This window comes from Perca flavescens, chromosome 24, assembly GCF_004354835.1.
Source record: "Perca flavescens isolate YP-PL-M2 chromosome 24, PFLA_1.0, whole genome shotgun sequence".
NCBI classification, from domain to species: domain Eukaryota; kingdom Metazoa; phylum Chordata; class Actinopteri; order Perciformes; family Percidae; genus Perca; species Perca flavescens.
The window spans coordinates 6,456,455-6,474,084 of record NC_041354.1 but is presented as its reverse complement, the minus strand read 5'-3'; the positions used below and the strand labels follow the sequence as shown (position 1 = coordinate 6,474,084).

Below are 17,630 nucleotides of genomic sequence, written 5' to 3'. Positions count from 1 at the left end.
TCGCAATGTTAAAAAACAAGAGGCCAAACTGCGTTGCGGCAATATTTACGTCATTTGGACGCCGCTGTACAATCTTCTGATCCTTGCACGTTATGTTCATTTTGATCTAGAGTTCTTAATAAAAATGAGAAAATACTCTGTACTTTTCATTTGTCAAGTATTTAATTCACACAGGAGTATGCAACAATAGGCTTTACCATGTGGTTATTTCATATGGACTATTTATTTATTGAATAACCAGAAAACATGCTATATCGTCATATATATTTTTATTAAGATATGAAAGGACCTATATGGGGATCAAAGATTTCGGCCATATCAGCCCATTGCTTAGCCTATTTGAAAGTGCAACCAGTTCAAATCTTCACACTTTTCTTTTCTCTTTATATGTGATTTACACTGTGATTTAATGGTTCCACTTAAAAGTCAGATTTAACTGCTGTATTTCTACAGCAACATACTGATAAATCACAGTCATTTCAGGCAAAGTTGGTGTAAAAGTAGTTCAACTTATAGCCAGTAATTAATATTTCACCATGTTATGTTGTGATTTGTCAAATATCAAAAGTATACACTAACATTGATGTAGTTGAAAAGTACATAATCCACTTGAAAAGGGGAGTTTATTCTTGGATAGTTACGGTCATAGCTACTTTTTAACGTGGCTTATTAAATTGCGTGTATAAGAAAATAAGATTGCATCCAAATGAATAAGTGTGGAGTTTCTTGGCTTTGAGCAGAAGTACCTACTTTCTCTGTTTGATGTTATCTCTTACAGACGGGCCTCTGAGGATTCCCCTCGGAGGGCTGCGGATGATATTGTTCTCTGTGGTTTGCATCTGCTGGTTTGATAATCCAGTGATTTCGCCGTCAGAGGGGGATTCTGGGAGCGCAAACACGCAACAACACACAAACTCCTGGACTGTGACGGCAGCCATTGTTCCTCCCAAACAATGTCTTCACTTTGATGTCTGTGATGCTTGGCTGGCCGAGGGGAGTTTTTTCAATCTGCTTTCGCATCCAGTTCCCTCTCTTTCTCCCCCCCCTCTTTCAGCCTACACTGCTAAGGAACCCATAAACTAAAAAAACAAAACAACTTTTATTTTCCACGTACAGTATATTATTATTTCATTTTTATATCAAATTAATTCGTGGAATTTGTTTTTTACTAATTATTATTAATTAATTGCATAGACACATGCAGCACCAAGTTCATATTTGTATGGTTAATGTAAAAAGTTTGAAGGGGAAACAACTGCATCATTTTTAATTCATAAAAAACGGACTTAGACCACAATAAGTCTGGAGAGCCGATTAATTTTTTGAACATTTGTATCAATAAATCCAATTTGAAATATTGAATCTATTTATTTTTTCCAAATCCACAAACTTTCAGGGATTTTCAAAACTCCGGGACTATTACAGTAAATTATAGCTTAAATACTAAAGGCTTTTTGAAGGAAAAGGCTACATTTTCAATACAACAGCCAGTAAAAGGCTGCAAAAAAACCAAGAATTATCTAATAAGTCACACTTATACTGTATATATGTGTGTATATATGCATTCTAATAAATAAATAAATTGCCATTGATCTTATCTGTTGCACTCATATCACTGTATGTATGATGATGAGGCATATTGTGTGTTGTTTCTCACACAGACTGTGTTTTTTGTGTCACTAAAATGCCATTAAAAGCCCCTTCAAAGGGTTAAGCCTAAAAAAGGGGGTTTGTCATTGTCTTGCTGCGGGGGCAACATGCTGGTTGAAGTCTTGATTGGCAGGTTCAATCCTCCAATGTGCTTTGGCACAAAAGGTGACAAGCAGAAAGGAAATTGGCTTTTGTCCCTGCCTCTCGGCTACTTAACCTGTGCCAGATTTCTCATTTATTAAAACTTAAAACTGTCCTGAAAGTGACACACACAAGCATACGCAAAGTAAATACTGCGACATGGTTCATTGCCTTGGTCAGGTTTTAAATGTCTGTGAGCACTTCTTTTTATTGACATTTTTGGTGGGGTTTTAGAGTCACTTTTTAAGTAGATTAGAATTCTTCCATTTGCTGCATTCATTGTTTCAATTTTTAGATACGAGTAAAATACATCTGCAGTACTTTTTAACTCAGTCTCAGTACTCATGGAAGTTTAATATTGTTGCAAACGCTACCTTATTGTTTTTGTTTTCCTATTACTTTTTAATCATCTTTTATTATATTCATTTTCTGATATGAATTGCCCTGCAGTTTGTTTTTGTTTTTTTAAATTGGTTGCATTATTTTTATTGTTTGAATTTGAGTTTAGTTAACTTTTAACTCTTTCATTTGACTCTTTAAATCCTATTGATGTACCTTTTTATATTGTCTTTTACATTGCTCCTTAATGTATTTTACGTCTTGTGCAAATCACATGAATTCCCTTTCTGTTGAAAAGTGCTGTACAAATAAACGTGCCTTGACTTGCCTGTTATTTTATGCCCTTAGTTTTATTTCGTAGCAACATTTGTGCACCCAGAAACAACAACAAAAATCCAGACATTTTAGGAGATTTTTTTTTTTAGGTGCCCATCAAAAAAAGACAATGAGAGATAAATCGTCCACACAAATAAATCTTGGAAATGAAATCCCGCCAGAGGTGGATGCCCTGCGTTCCTCGGTGCTTGGCCTGTACTGACTCTAAGCCAGTAGTTTTCTGCCCCCTTCTGGCAACTGTGGACAAAACTGACCAGCTGATACAGTTGTGATAGACAAGAAATAAGAGCTTGTAATATAGGGGTGATGTCTTTTATCCAGCCACACAAGGCCAACAACCACGAATGCACACAGATTATTACATTTCCACAAGGGTATACAGATTCACGATCATTTAAATAATACAACGGATCAAAACTATCTTAAAAAAAAAGGGAATTTCTCTCAACAACCCTAGAAATACATCCTAATATGAAGTATAGCAAAAAAAGTGAAACATTAGGCGTAGCATCATAATAAGAACCAAATCAGCCATTTTCCCCCTCTGTCACTTCTGTTACTCTGGGAACCAACAAGGTAGTAGACTCTCCAACTACACCTCCCTCTCTCTCGGTCACTCCCTCCCTCTCTCTCGTCTCGACTCCATAACTTGTCACATTCCCCGTTCATTTCCATGACAGATGCTGACTTTGCCCCTCTGCCTTTCTCTGCCTCCCTCTCCATCTCTCTCGCTGTATTTCTCCCATTTATCTCTTCCATTTTTTCATCTTTTCTTTCACCTGCTTCCTCACTTCTCTCAGTCCTTCTCTCGGACTCTCTCTCTCTCCCTCTGCCCATTTCCCTTCCTCCTTCTTCTCTACTTTTATTCTTTTGTCATTCCTTTCATTACCTTTCCCTGTATCCCCCCCTCCCTGTCTTGACCCCATATCTCCTCACACTCCCCATTAATTTCCATAAAAGAGATGCTGACTTTGCACTCATTCAGTGTTGGGTGCTGAGGGTGGTGAGTGTGTGTGTGTGTGTGTGTGTGTGTGTGTGTGTGTGTGTGTGTGTGTGTGTGTGTGTGTGTGTGTGTGTGTGTGTGTGTGTGTGTGTGTGTGTTTTAACTGGTGGATTTTTACAGGAGGAGACTCACAGGCCAAACTTGTATTGTGAATGATGGCTTCCTATTAAAGGAAGACTGTTATCATGATGGAAAGAGACAAACAGAGAGAGGTTGGGAGGAAAAGTAAGAGGTAATGAAGGCCATGAGAGAAGAGAGAGAGAGAGGGGGGGAATAAAAAGAAAGGTGAAGAAAGGAGGAAAGTGAGAGAACGAAGAAAGATAAAAGATCTGATGAAGAAAATAAATACAACAAGGGCTGGGGATGGAGAGCAGATAAAAAAGAGAAAGGAGGAAAAGAGAGGGGCAGGTGGAGAATATTAGAGTGGCAGATGAAGAGCAAAGAAGAAAAGAGCAGAGGAGAGAAATGAGATGGAGAGGTGGAGATTGTTAGACAAAAGATGACAAAGGGAGAACAAAAAGAGAGAAAATGAGCTAGGTTGTTGTCCTTGTCAGGGCCCAAATAGAAACAGATGAAGAAGAAAAGAGATAGAAAGGCCACTGAGTTGTAACACACAACAGATTGGATCTGAACCTCTGCCGATCCAAGGATGCTTCAATAACATGTGGAGAGAAGTAGGGGAGAGGAGGAGTGGAGTTTTCTTTTGTTGCTATAACAAGGTCTGGAGACAACTACAGCAAAGAAAAAGAACCGTCATTTTTGGAGGAAAAGATCCTTTTAATCTGCCTGTTAATGCACAGACTGAAGTTTGACTGAAGTCCCCCATGCAGTACAGCTACACACAGTGTGTACTGGGGGTTGATATAACATTACTGCGGTACACCTCCCCTCAATATCTCTGGGTGTAGTAGTTACAATGCTGCAAATCAATAAGCAGGACTAATAACTAACTGAAATTTGATATGATTTTTGCATCAATGTGATGATATACTTTGATTTGCCATTTCATTTCCTGCATTAGCCACACACAAAACAAATGTGTGGCAGCTTGGAGTCACTGTGGAGACTTAACTGGAGTGTGCTGCTCTGAAGGAGACACCTTCAGGCCTCGGACTTCTCGTATTAATCGTTTGGTTTATAAAATGTCAGAAAACAAGAGAGAATTGGACACCTCCAAGGCGATGCCTTACACTGCTTGTTGTTTGACCAAAGCCCAAAAAATGAATTACATTTGCTGTCCTATAAGAAAATGAAAAGCAGCATATTCGAAAGGCTGGATCCACTGAATTTTAGGCCTTTATGCTTTGAAAATGCAAAAATTAATTTCAAAAATAATAGTTTGTGTTGTTTCTAATTTTCATCCGTTTACAAGTCAGGTTCAACCTTGCGTGCGTTTTTTTTTTCTAGATCTGACTGGGTCCACCGGCGCGCTTTCCTCACAGCCGGGCGGTGGCCCAGCGACGGACGGGTCATACTGTTTTTGTTGTCGTGGCGTGCAAGCAGGAGGGTAAACAAATCCAGTTTTAATAAGGGCTTGTAGCTCATAATCCTCAGCCGCCAGCAGGTGAGGGCAAACATATGGGGCGAGACCACGACAAACGGGCAGCACGAATACACACGCACACAGCCATACACACACACACACGCACACACACACACACACACACACACACACACACACACACACACACACACACACACACACACACACACACACACACACACACACACACACACACACACACACACACACACACACACACACACAGCAGCTGTCACTTGTTTTCCGAGGCAAGACCGATCCAACAAGAACACCGTGGGTCTTGGGGAGCTTCGCCAAGAGAGGAAGGAAGGGAAAAGGGGGGGTGGTGTACTGTATATTAATGCAAATGACAGAAGGTGAAGAAGGAAAGGATTTTACTTTTTCCAATTTAAGTCCATTTGTTTCCTGCCACCATTACATTTTCTAATACAAGCTGATATTTTACACTAAAGTACTCCATGGCTATTATAATTGGACATGAAGTGAAGTAATAGTACAATATTCTACTGTGTGGGAGTGCACAGTGCGTTTTAGTTTGACTAATTTACCACTTTGCTGTTTTGTAAGCATAATGAGTTTGACTAGTGGGACTTGTTCATGGTTACTTTGCCCTAGTGTGCTTTATGGCGATAAAATGCTCTCAGCGATGAGAAAAAAGAAAAAAAAATCAATTTCCCCCCTGACCGATTTGGTTACACAGAGCATGAACACAGTCTAGCTGGCTGTTGTCTTGTTTTTAGCTAACAAACATACTTTTCTTTTTTTTCTGTTCTCGTGGCTTATTCCATACAATCCAGAGAGGTTTTCATAAATCATAAAGGTTGTTTACACAGCCCATAGAGGTTCAATCTTTCTTAGTTTAAACATGAAAACCCAGCCAAAACTGAGGTTTTAATGATTTTATGTCACACAGTGTGCGTTTGTCCTCTCCTCCACTCTAACAGAAAATGGCTACAGGAGCCACGCAGTCTGGTTTACATCTCTGCTTTCTCTATCCTTTTCTTGCTTTCTCATACTGTCTGTCATCACTCCCTTTTTTTCTCCTCCCCAGTTCGTTTCTTCCCTGTTTTTGGTCGACTCTCTACAGTATCTCCGTCTGCCTTCTCTTTGTCTGCCTCTCCTCTCCTCCATCGCGACCCATTCCTGCTCCTTATGAACTGTGAAAAATGATTGTCTGCAGGATGAAGTGGACAGAATTCGCCGGCGTAATGGCCTGACAAAATGAATCGCGGCCTTCCTCGCCATTCATCACCGCTCCAAGGCGACTGCGGTTAAGATCTGTGAAGGTGCTGGCTTATTGATTACTAGTTGTAACTACAAAGTGTCTGATTCAGATTTTGTAGCATGGCAGGGTGGGTGTGGGGGGGGGGGGGTTTGGGGAAGGTGGTTGGTGGTGGGTGGAAGGGAATGCAGGCGGCTGTAGCGCTCTCAGAAATCCTCTTTTGATAGATTTTAAATAGTGAAATATTGATTTCTGTCCGGTCCAAGGCCTGGCCGAGCAGGCCGCAGACATTTGTCGGAGGTATAACGGCGGACACCCAGTTCTGCTGGCCACCATCAGTCATTCTGACACGGGGAAAAATGAGAAAGGAAGGAAGAAAGGGGGGAAGAGAGGAGGTAGGTATAGAGAAAGAGAAATAAATCAGCAGTTCAACACTTTACCTTCATATAATTCGGGATGAATCTCTCTGTTTTTGGGAACACATCGTGGTTAAAGCACAAACTGGATTACGTCACATATGAATATTCTGCATGTTGTTTAAAGCGCTGACTTTTAAATAATTAGAATAATAACAACGCCCACAAAAATACAGCGCACGATAACATCCACACTAGGGCTGCACAACTGTATCGAAATCGCAATATGGACTAGTGCAATATCTATATCGCAAGAGGGGGGAGCAATATTTGCTAAAAGGCTAAATTTGTGTCAAAGCATTCTGAATGAAGTATTGTGGTGCTGCAGAGACGTCCCAGCCTACAAATCCTATCCTACAGACTAAAGAAAAATTCTCTTTGGTACAGATCCTGGCAAAAATCACATTATGATAATTTTAATTTGAATATTTTTCAATGAAAATGAGAATAATGATAGAAAAGTGAACATTCCCTCCAATATTGTGAATCATATCGCAATCGCAATATCTGTCAAGAAAATCGCAATTAGATATTTTCCTCATATCGTGCAGCGCTAATCCACACCTTCCAAACTTTCCTCATGATCTTGTATTTGGTGAGAGTACTGGGAGTGTGGAGCTACTGTACGAGCTGGATAATGACCTGCTAAGAAAAGGTGATTATTGCTCTTATTTGTTGTCCACAGAGGCAGCAAAAACACAGGCAGGTAGCATTAATCTAAATTAAAGACATTGGAGAACGCTTTTCTGCTGAATCACACTCGTTTAAGGCCGTGTGTTGTTCTGCTGATAAGCTTGAATTAATGGTAGTTTTTAATGTTGCGCTACAAGAGGGAGGTCTCACGCATGCAGAACGATAATTATGATTACAACTGCATGAAAAGGGACAAATCCAGATGTGGAAACAATTCAGATTTTTGGACTTTTGCGCCACAAACTCAACATTTTCCTAATCAAAATACAGTCCCGTACTCGGAAGGAAGGCACCATATATACATGTGTGTGGAAAGCAGAAAATATGCTTGAGCTCAATAAACAAGTACAAATATTGTATCATGGAGGAATAAGCAGACGGATACGATACACAGCGGGATTCAACGTTAAGGTTTACGCCCGGTCGGGCAAGTGGAAAAGTTGGCCCCTGTTCAAATAGTTTTTTTATTAGTGGTTATCAAATAACGACAGAGACTCAAGTAAAATGTTATATTGGGTTGTTTCATCCTCAAGACACACTACATCCTCTACTGCACTACTTACATGATGCATATTCTGAAATTCATTTGTAAAAAACTAAAACACTGCAAAACAGCAGCAACGACTTGATGGGTGCCTAAATGAGAAAGTTCAAGGTAGGGCTGCACACACTGAATAATTTATCGAAATCGCAATATGAACTAGTGCAATATCCAAATCGCAGGGGGGCGCAATATTTGATAAAAGGCAAAATATGTGTCAAACCATTCTAAAATAAAGTATTGTGGTGCTGCAGAGACGTCCCGGCCTACAAACTGTATCCTACAGACTAAAGAAAAAAAAATCTTTCTTTGGAACAGATCCTCACAAAAACAAACCAAAAAAAAAAATAATAATCAGATCATCAATCATTTATATTTATCAATGAAAATGAGAATAATGATACAAAAATGATCATTCCCTCCAATATTGTGAATCATATCGCCATCGCAATATCAGTCAAAATAATCACAATTAGATATTTCGTGCAGCCCTAGGTCAAGGGCTGAACTGAGGTATTATGGGTACTTTTTTGGATTTCATCATCAACCTCTCTTGAAAAAAAATGACAAAATACTAGAATTAGTTCATGCATATGTACATTGGCCCACTTGTGTGATGTGAATGGGAAAACTTTTTAAAATCTTGGATAAACGTACTGTATTATTAAATGTATTCTTATGCTGATAGCATTGCAGTGGGAACACTTGTTCTATTTCATATTTTATTGTTGTTTTGCACATAAAGGGTTACGTGATGACTATCATGTCATGTTTTTTACCATTTCTCTTATGTCTCTACCTAGTTACTGTATGTTTTATGTGATCTTACCAAAGATCAGCTATGTTGAAATGGCAATAAAGCATTGAATCTTACTGAAAACTTACTGAAATCATATTAAAACAAAATATGAATCAGGGTGGAGGCAATAGTATATTCTAAAAATATATTATTATAGTATTTTAAAATATTCAAATGTATTTTCACATGATATCATATTCTGTATTTTTACCAACAAAGAAATGTTTTTGCTTATTTAAAAAAAAACCTTTGTGCTATCAAGGAAATTCAGTTCATTCCAATTTTGCAATTCAATCATACATCATAATTTAGTCCAAAAAAACCCTGCCGAGTGTAATGCAATGTTTTGGTCCTGAGAAAAAAAATGGAATTAGGTCAAGAGCAGGTGGTGACCGCCACCCACGCACCCTCCACATGTAACACACACACACAAACACACACACACACGCAGCACAGAGGAAGCTCAGTCCTGGTGGGAGGTCTGAGGTCTGGCCCTCCACATTCCACAGACAAGTGTCTAGCACCTGCTAGGCCTCAGTCAGCCTTTACTGGCCAACAGATTAGGACGGGCGGACACACTCCAAATCTGTTTACTTTACAGTCTGTCTATTTGGGTGTGTGAGAGAGAGAAAGAAAGAAAGAGAAAGAGAGACAGAGAGAGAGCGAGACGATCCAAATCCATTTTCAAGCTATTACTGTATGTGACAAAAAAAATGGTCAGACTTTTACAGTGTGCGTGAACAGCTCTAATATTGTTTTTATTGTACCAAAAAAAGGCTGAAAAACAAACACTGACATTCAAAAATAACAACATAACACAATACAAATGCCTCAAGAAAAAAGGCTAACAAAATGACACTTTGTCTGTCTATTAGAGCTCTATACATTTTTTTGGGGCATTAAAGACTCACCAAGATTGGATATCAAACACTGCACGCACACGCACATGCACACGCACACAGTACTGCACAAACAGTAGACATGCACACACACCTTCAGCAGCCCATGTCTGACAGGTGCACATGTCAGTGGTTAGTTCAACCTGGATCAGAGCATTTGGTCTCACTCTGTAGCAGACAGGCCCCTAGGGAGTGTGTGTGTGTGTGTGTGTGTGTGTGTGTGTGTGTGTGTGTGTGTGTGTGTGTGTGTGTGTGTGTGTGTGTGTGTGTGTGTGTAACCCAAGGGCCCGATGCTCAGTACCCAGACACTACCCATATTGTTTTCTTCAGTGGAGCTAGAAAAAGGGAAGCTGATTTACAGAGCTGTCTGGCACTGGAGCACACGGATGCATGACTGACTCGGCCTAATGGAGTTTTCAGCTTTGGATTTACACTTCTCCGTCTCTGAGAGGAGCATAAGCACAATCGGGCTTCTGCACGTCTCTGTGGCAGCTATGTCAGCGCCGTGATCTCGTCCTGCAACTGTTACTAACCGTTTGCTTCGTTGCCAGTACCACCTCAGCGCCTCCTCCCTCATGCCATGTTTTGAGCGTGTCAGAGGTTACGGATCCCCAGACTGGACATTTTCTTCTTTTTTATTATTTTTGCGGTAATAAACGCCCCTGAGTCAGACTTTATCTTTGTTTTCCACCAAATTTCTTTTATGTAATTGCGCCCTTACAATTGTAAATATTTAACAAAAGCTAACGCCTACAAAAAGCTATGATCCCTTGATCTTAAATCAATTAGTGATTCGAATTTGACTAAACCCAGATTTCACTCAGGATTTTACGAAATATAACAAAGAGCACATACAGTAGCCTACATCTACTGTATACTTTCAATTTACACGTGTACGTTGAGGTTAAAAAGCTTCACAATTTTCAAACTTATTTACGCTTATTGTGTGCATGCAAACCATGAAAAGCCCAAACCTAAAAATATTTAATTTTCTGTCATAGAAGACTAAAACAACCTCCAAATTTACACATTTGAAAAGCTGAAGCAAGCATTGGCATTTTTTATTTTATTTTTTTTAAATGGCTTAAACAATCATCCAAATTGTTTGCAGATTACTGACTAATTGTTTCAGCTCTAATATTAGGTTTTCCAGGGGGAAAAAACTAAACAAAAGAAGCATATCACAGCATGTTACTAACATTTATGATGAACAATGTTTTAGCTTCCTCTGAAAAAAAGAAGAGCAGAGGTTATAAAGGGTTCACAAATCTGTCAAAAAGAAGAGGTTTCACACTTGTCTTTCCTCAGCACGTCGTGGGCAAACCACGGCCCTCTTCTGAATGAACCGTCATTACACTGGGACCCAGACAGCCACAGCTGATCAAGCTGGGAATCCAACATTAACGTGTTAACGGGACCTAAATCGCTTTTTGTCTGTGTCAGATTGCTGGACTGCCATCAGGGCAGGACTGTGTAAGTGCGTGCAGCTGCCCACAAACGGCTTCAACAAATTACCCATTTCACAGCTCACAAAGCATTAAGCATCCAAACTATGTGAACAAATCCATTCCTGTGCTTTTGGAAGGAAACCGACTCACATGTGAATGTAATATTTCTATCAGCGGACCTGATGCTACGGGCCCAGTTCTTTATTCTGGTTTTAAGATTGTTGGCAGCCATTTAAATAATACTGTATGTCATTATGATGTCTGTCTGGATGATGATGGGTGAGAAAAGGGTGCTTTTGTTGTTTGCTACAAATATGTTTTTCTAAGTTTTGGTTTGCATTTGCACTTTTTATTTGAAACAAACTACCATTTGAAGGTTGTACCCTTTGCTTGTCACTCAAGTGAGGCAGCGGGCGGCACCGTGAATAAATGGAACGTGGTCAGACCGGAATACGCCTCGCAAACTTTACTCCTGCTGAGGCAGAGGCCAGGTGGGACAGGAAAGAGTTAAGGGTTAGGGTTGTAAGCATACACTGGGGGCAAGCTGACTTCTCAAGTAAGTCTCCAGTCTTGGCTATAAAGTCCAAAGTCAAGACCAACAAGTAGGGCTTGGCGATTTGGACAAAATCAAATATCACAATATTTTTGACCAAATACCTTGATATCGATACCACAACGATATTGTAGTGTTGACTATTGGTGCTTTCACAAAATATTTACACAATGAAATGTTTGATAAATAATCATCAGTAATGTGGATATAATGACTAAGTGGGTAAAGGCAAATAATAGAACAGTTACAGCAGTCTGGTAAGTTCAGAAAATGACATCACTTTACTGTAATCCAGCCTTTAAAACCAGGAAAAGACAACACTTATGCCATATTACCATATTACCATATCCCAAATCGAAGACAATATCTTGTCTCATATCACGATATGAGATAACAAGTCCCAAGTCTAGTCCAAGTTCCATCTTCGATTCAAACGTCCCATTCTGACACTTTGAACTAGGGCTGGGCGAGATGGAGAAAATCAAATATCACAATATTCTTGAAAAAATACCTCAATGTCGATATTTTGACGATATTGTAGGGTGCTGGTGCTTTCACAAAATATTTTCACAATGAGATTTTAGATAAATAATAGTCAGTAATGTCGATATAATGGCTAAGTGGATAAAAGCAAATTAAATTCAGAAAATGACATCACTTTCCTGTGATGCAGCTTTCACAACCAGGAAAGGACAACACTTATGCCATATTAGGATATTACGGTATCCAAAATCTAAGACCACATTTAGTCTCATATCACAATATCAATATAAAACGGATATATTGTCCAGCTCTACTTTGAATGTTGAATTACAACATTCAGTCACAACCACATGATAACGAATATGCTAAAGGGAGTCTTGGTTCCAAATTAAGTGCCTGGGTTTAATCCTGTGGCTCTGTATTTGGTTACATGAAAGGCCCAAAAAGTAAAGAAAAGAATCGGAAATCTACTTCGTATCTGCAGGACAAGCCCAACCATTCAGTAAGTAAGGTGAGTGAGAAGACTCAAGGACCAGCCCTGGACTGTGTGAGAGCAGACCATCAGCATGGGCTCTAATCCAGACTTGCTTTATTATCTCCTCATTTTGGAGCGACTGTCAGGGGACCTTGAAGCATTTATGCCAAAAAGAACTCTGTAATAGCTCCCATTGTAACACTGTCGGTCCAGCATCAACTGTTGGCAGTGGCTAATGAATGCTATATAAACTGGAAAACTGAGTTCCTTAATCCACTTACACATTTCTTTAGATTCTATGGTGCAGTAAGCCTATTAGGCCATAGAGCTGTGGCCAATCAGTGTTGAAAGTAACAGCGGTGGGAGACTGAGAAGGAAGGAACAACTGTGGCCTGAAAGTATGTAATGTGTGATCAAATCATGCAGAATGCAAGCCGCAAAAAAGAAAGAAAAACTTGAGAAAGAAATCAAACTGATTTCTTCATTGCCCATAGCCATATAGCAGTAAGCTCGGATTTGTCTCGAGGGTTCTTTCTACAACATTTATTGAGAAAAAAAAAACAAGAGACCAAGGGAGACAGAAAGAGACTGAGAAGGATCAAGGTCTCTCCCTATAATTACAAAGATAGCACGGTCGCACTCTCTCCCCAGCGGAGCCGCCGAGGCGTCACTCCCCGTTCCTTCATATTGTATAAAGACTGTTCTATCAGCCCAGGAACGGCATCATTGCTTGTAAATTAATTTGGGGTTCCTGTCAGTCGGGGCCTTCTCCTCTCTTATCTGGCGGTGTAATATGGGAAGCTGAGAGGCTAGGGAGATACTGCTGAGAGCGCTGGAGGAGCGGAGGGGAGGGTAGAGGGGACAGGGAGGGGGGGCGGTGGAGCTGAGTATTAAAGAGAAGAGAGATAGATAGGGGGAAAGAGAGAGGCAGGGACAAAACAAGAGAGGTGAGTGAGAGAAGCGAAGGAGTCCCTGCTGGATGTCAAGGAGCAGATTCAAGGAAGTATCTGACTCAGTGATAAGTGAATATGGTCTGGTATCGTATTTTACACACACACACACACACACACACACACACACACACACACACACACACACACACACACACACACACACACACACACACACACACACACACACACACACACACACACACACACACACACACACACACACTCTCTAAGCTAAGCTATTTGTCATCCAGACTGGACTCTACACCGAGAGGCCTTCACCTATCAGCACTATTTGTCCCCGTGTCACAGCAGCCCGCAGATAAATCTTCTCCCGAGGATCCTTGTTTAAATCCACCCCCTATTACCAAAGGTCCAGCCCTCTCATATCCACATCTGCTCAACACACACACACACACACACACACACACACACACACCTCTGACCCCTTCAATTGTTTCTAATTAACCCCTCACACACTGTATGTCGCCTCAATTCCCTAATGGCAATAAATAGGCCTGACTACAATCCCATTAGTGGCCGGAGTCATGATGGCGAATTAGGAGAACATTGACTGAATGCTGGGACGGCACGGAGGCTGAACTCCTTCACGTGCAATCTGAGCACTGTTACTTAGTGACAGTATGTACCGAGAGGGTTTATTTGCAGAAATTGTCCTCTTTGTCACATAATTATAAACAACATCTATTTGTGAACATTCTTGCATCACAGGTTAATATATGTGTTAATATATTAGTGTTTGTGATGAGGAGATTATGTTGGACAGAAACCACTGTGGGTGGCTAAACAACGAGGAGGTATAATGCAAAGACAGCTTCTGGTTAATAGAGAGGCGTTACATCTGGGAGGCTTTCATTTTGCTAATTTCAAACCCTCTGCATTGTTTTGTTACAGTAAAGCCAAAGGGTGTAGACTGTTTCAGGGAATTCATAACAGCGCCATTCATTTTAGAGAACATATGATACATAACAATACTCAACATTATGTACAATAAATTACAATTAGCTCCACATTCACAACCTAAAAATGCTGCTTATATGTCCATGCATTAACAATAATACTTGAATAATATCTATTCTGACTGAGGCCATTTGGCGTGATGAGTACTTTTGAGAATGCAAGTAAATCATGATTTTAGGATCAGGACTATTACTTGATGGAGTATATTTACACTGCAGCTTTTACTCAAATAAAAAGTTCTCAATACCTCTTCCAACCCTGCCAATTACAAAAGGAGAAGATTTATGGGGTGCAACACCAACAACTACAACAACAATTAGCCTAGGATAAAATCAGCAGAGCTTGTATTAAATGAGACTGCATAATTCAATTAGTTAACCACTGTTGCTGTGTGGGCACTTTGCTTTAGGACAAACATTTTAGCAAATACACTGTAACTTTTCAGTGTATTCCACCAGAATACATTGTAGGGAAGCTAATAATTTACTGTTAACTGTAACAGTGTATGTAAAAGTATTATAGGGCATCACTTCATGATGTTATTGTAAGTGTAAAATCCTTCATTTCAACCAGGAGGTGCAAGTAATTACATGCATTTGTGTGCAAACAATAATTACGTTTTTTACACTGCATTTCCACATTAAACAAAACATATCTTCTTTTTCAAGAAAAGCATTGTATTATTTCAAGCATGTACACAAGGCAACAATGAGAAAAGAACAAGCCTGGAATTTGTGCATACTACATCTTGAGATATTTGGCACACCTCCAAAATGGCAAAAACAACAGAGGCTTTTTAAGCAAATGAACAATAAGACATGCATCATCTATTGTGGCCCATTCTGCATGGTTGGAACTAAATCCACAAGAGAAATGGGTTCATATCCAAAAGCTTGGGAGTGCGGAGGTTACAACAGGATTGTTCTAACACTCCTGATGGATAAATCCTGCCCTATTTATTCCTCCAAAAAAGGCAGTTTTGAGTACACTTTTAAGTTAATCATCCAGTAGTAGAGTATCAAGCAAATCACATGCAAATAACATAATTTGCTGTTAATTTTATTCAGTGGGTTATGTCATTTTTGATAATTGCCTTTTGTTTTTCTCCTAACAACTGTTAGACATTATAGAAAATAAAAAGAAATGAGAGCATGGTACACCAGACAATAAAAAAAAAAAAAAAAATAAAATAATATTTTTTTTGCATTTGCTGGGCCAATAAGGCTGGACCAATAAGGCTGATAAAACAGAGATGCAAGCCTCTTGATTTCTTGGGATTGTTTGGTATCTAGTGCCACCTGGTGGTTTCCAGCAAACACAGATGCACACATACAGTATGTACAATACAGAAAAGGCCTGCAGTTTGCTCTAATAAATGTATTTTCTGTGAGTGTTTTTCTGCATGTTTTATTTTTTCCATAAAGTGGCAATGCTTTCAACTGTGTCATAATTTAAGATTTAAGACTTAAAAACCATTTTATACCTGTACTAACAACTGTAGTAGGCTTGATCCCTCATTAAAAACTGTACTTTTAAAAACTGTGAGTGTTGATTAGAGCCACTGACGTTTCTATACAATAAGCTTTTCCAATTTTCACTTTCCCAATTTCTTACTTTATCAAATATTCTACTGGCAAATTAAATGCTGACAATAAAGGATAGCAAGGGGACAGAATATTGAGTCAGAGCAAAAAGGCTTTTCTGTGCAAAATTATAATGAATTTCTCTGGCATTCTGGAGGCTACCCTCTACTACTGGGAGACCTGCAGGGCTACACTTTAACATGTCAGACTTGTTTGATCTGCACTTCAATGGGCATGTATAGATGTTTGCATTAGTCTAAGAGTGCACATATGCATGTGTGTGTACACACACTTGTCCACCATTCAGTTAGCGATGCAAGACACAAATTAATCTTCCTGCGTGCAACAGAGTATAAATCACTTGTACATAATTAGCAGGGGCGAGGTTATGACTGACACTGAATTTCATCTTAATTACAGAAGGGAAATGTGTTCCATTAGTTTTATGGGGTTTGCATGAACACATCTCAAATGAGTTAATCACACCTGTCATTGTTCTAGTAAATATTCACAACAACTGAATGGTCACTTAATTTTTTTTATGGCAACTTCTGATTTTAATAATTAGCATGCATTTTTTGCATAAAATGAATGTAATGTTTAGCTGACTATTGATATCATGTTGGGCAGCATGTGCTGTGGTGGTTGAGGCATGGTTCAATCACGGGGCCCAACTGGGGCCAGCTGTTCTTTTAGAGGGGCCACTTAAATTATATCACAAACTAAGCATTAATTTCAGCAGTGGAGAGGTTCAAAAGCCAAGTCAGATAGTACTGTAGGTCATCAGAATAAGCTATAAAGTAGGACCAAGTGGCATTTCACCAACAAAGCAATCATTGCATGTACTAAATACATGGCTTACCCAGTCCTATATTCTTGGCATACAAAAGATTGACAACAAAGCCAACAGTATTCCAGTTATTAAAACTAATGACTCATTATAGCACAACTTAAGAACAAAATAATGAAGGGATTCTCATAAGCAGCTAGTAGACCATCTGCACAGGCTCGTTCACACATCACACAGTGATGCAAATGCAAAACAATCAATAGCAATCCAAATTATTCAAAGCCTCGGCGGGCTGAAAGCAGCAACAACACACCAGCTTCGGTACAATACATAATATAACCTTCATAATTTCAACAACACAGCAGCAAGGAGTTAAATGTGAACAGACAGCCACAGAGAGATTGAGCCATCAGGTGTTACATAACAGCTAGCAAAGACACAGATACAGAAACATAGCTTAACAGAAACAAAGTGTACCGTTATCTGACTCACGTTTTTGACGTCCATTCGGCTTTCTTTCAATTAGACGAAGTTTCAATGGCATGTCGTGTCCCACTCCAGTTGTTGCTAGTTGTCATTGTTGACAACGTCTTTATCTTCTATGTCAATCGCTGTAGCTTGACGTTACGTTGGTGTTAACGTTACAAACCGCGGTAACGTTAGCTGATATTATTAGCAACAATTTGACTCTGCCCAGTCTGTAGTTTCATTAAATAATATTGATAAATGTCCATTGTTTGTTTAAAGGCCAGTGTGGCTGGCTTCACAATTCACTTTAGGGTTTC

The 17,630-nt window shown here is 39.5% G+C and overlaps 1 protein-coding gene across 1 annotated transcript in view; it reads right to left on the bottom strand.

The window, feature by feature from the left end:
* The window catches only part of LOC114550815 (metalloreductase STEAP3), a 160,421-nt gene extending 142,888 nt beyond the window's left edge, over positions 1-17,533 (bottom strand). The window contains exon 1 of the mRNA XM_028571697.1: positions 17,338-17,533. The gene's annotated coding sequence lies outside the window, so the exon portion shown is untranslated. The remainder of the gene's footprint in view (positions 1-17,337) is intronic.
* Between the last annotated feature and the right edge of the window lie 97 nt (positions 17,534-17,630).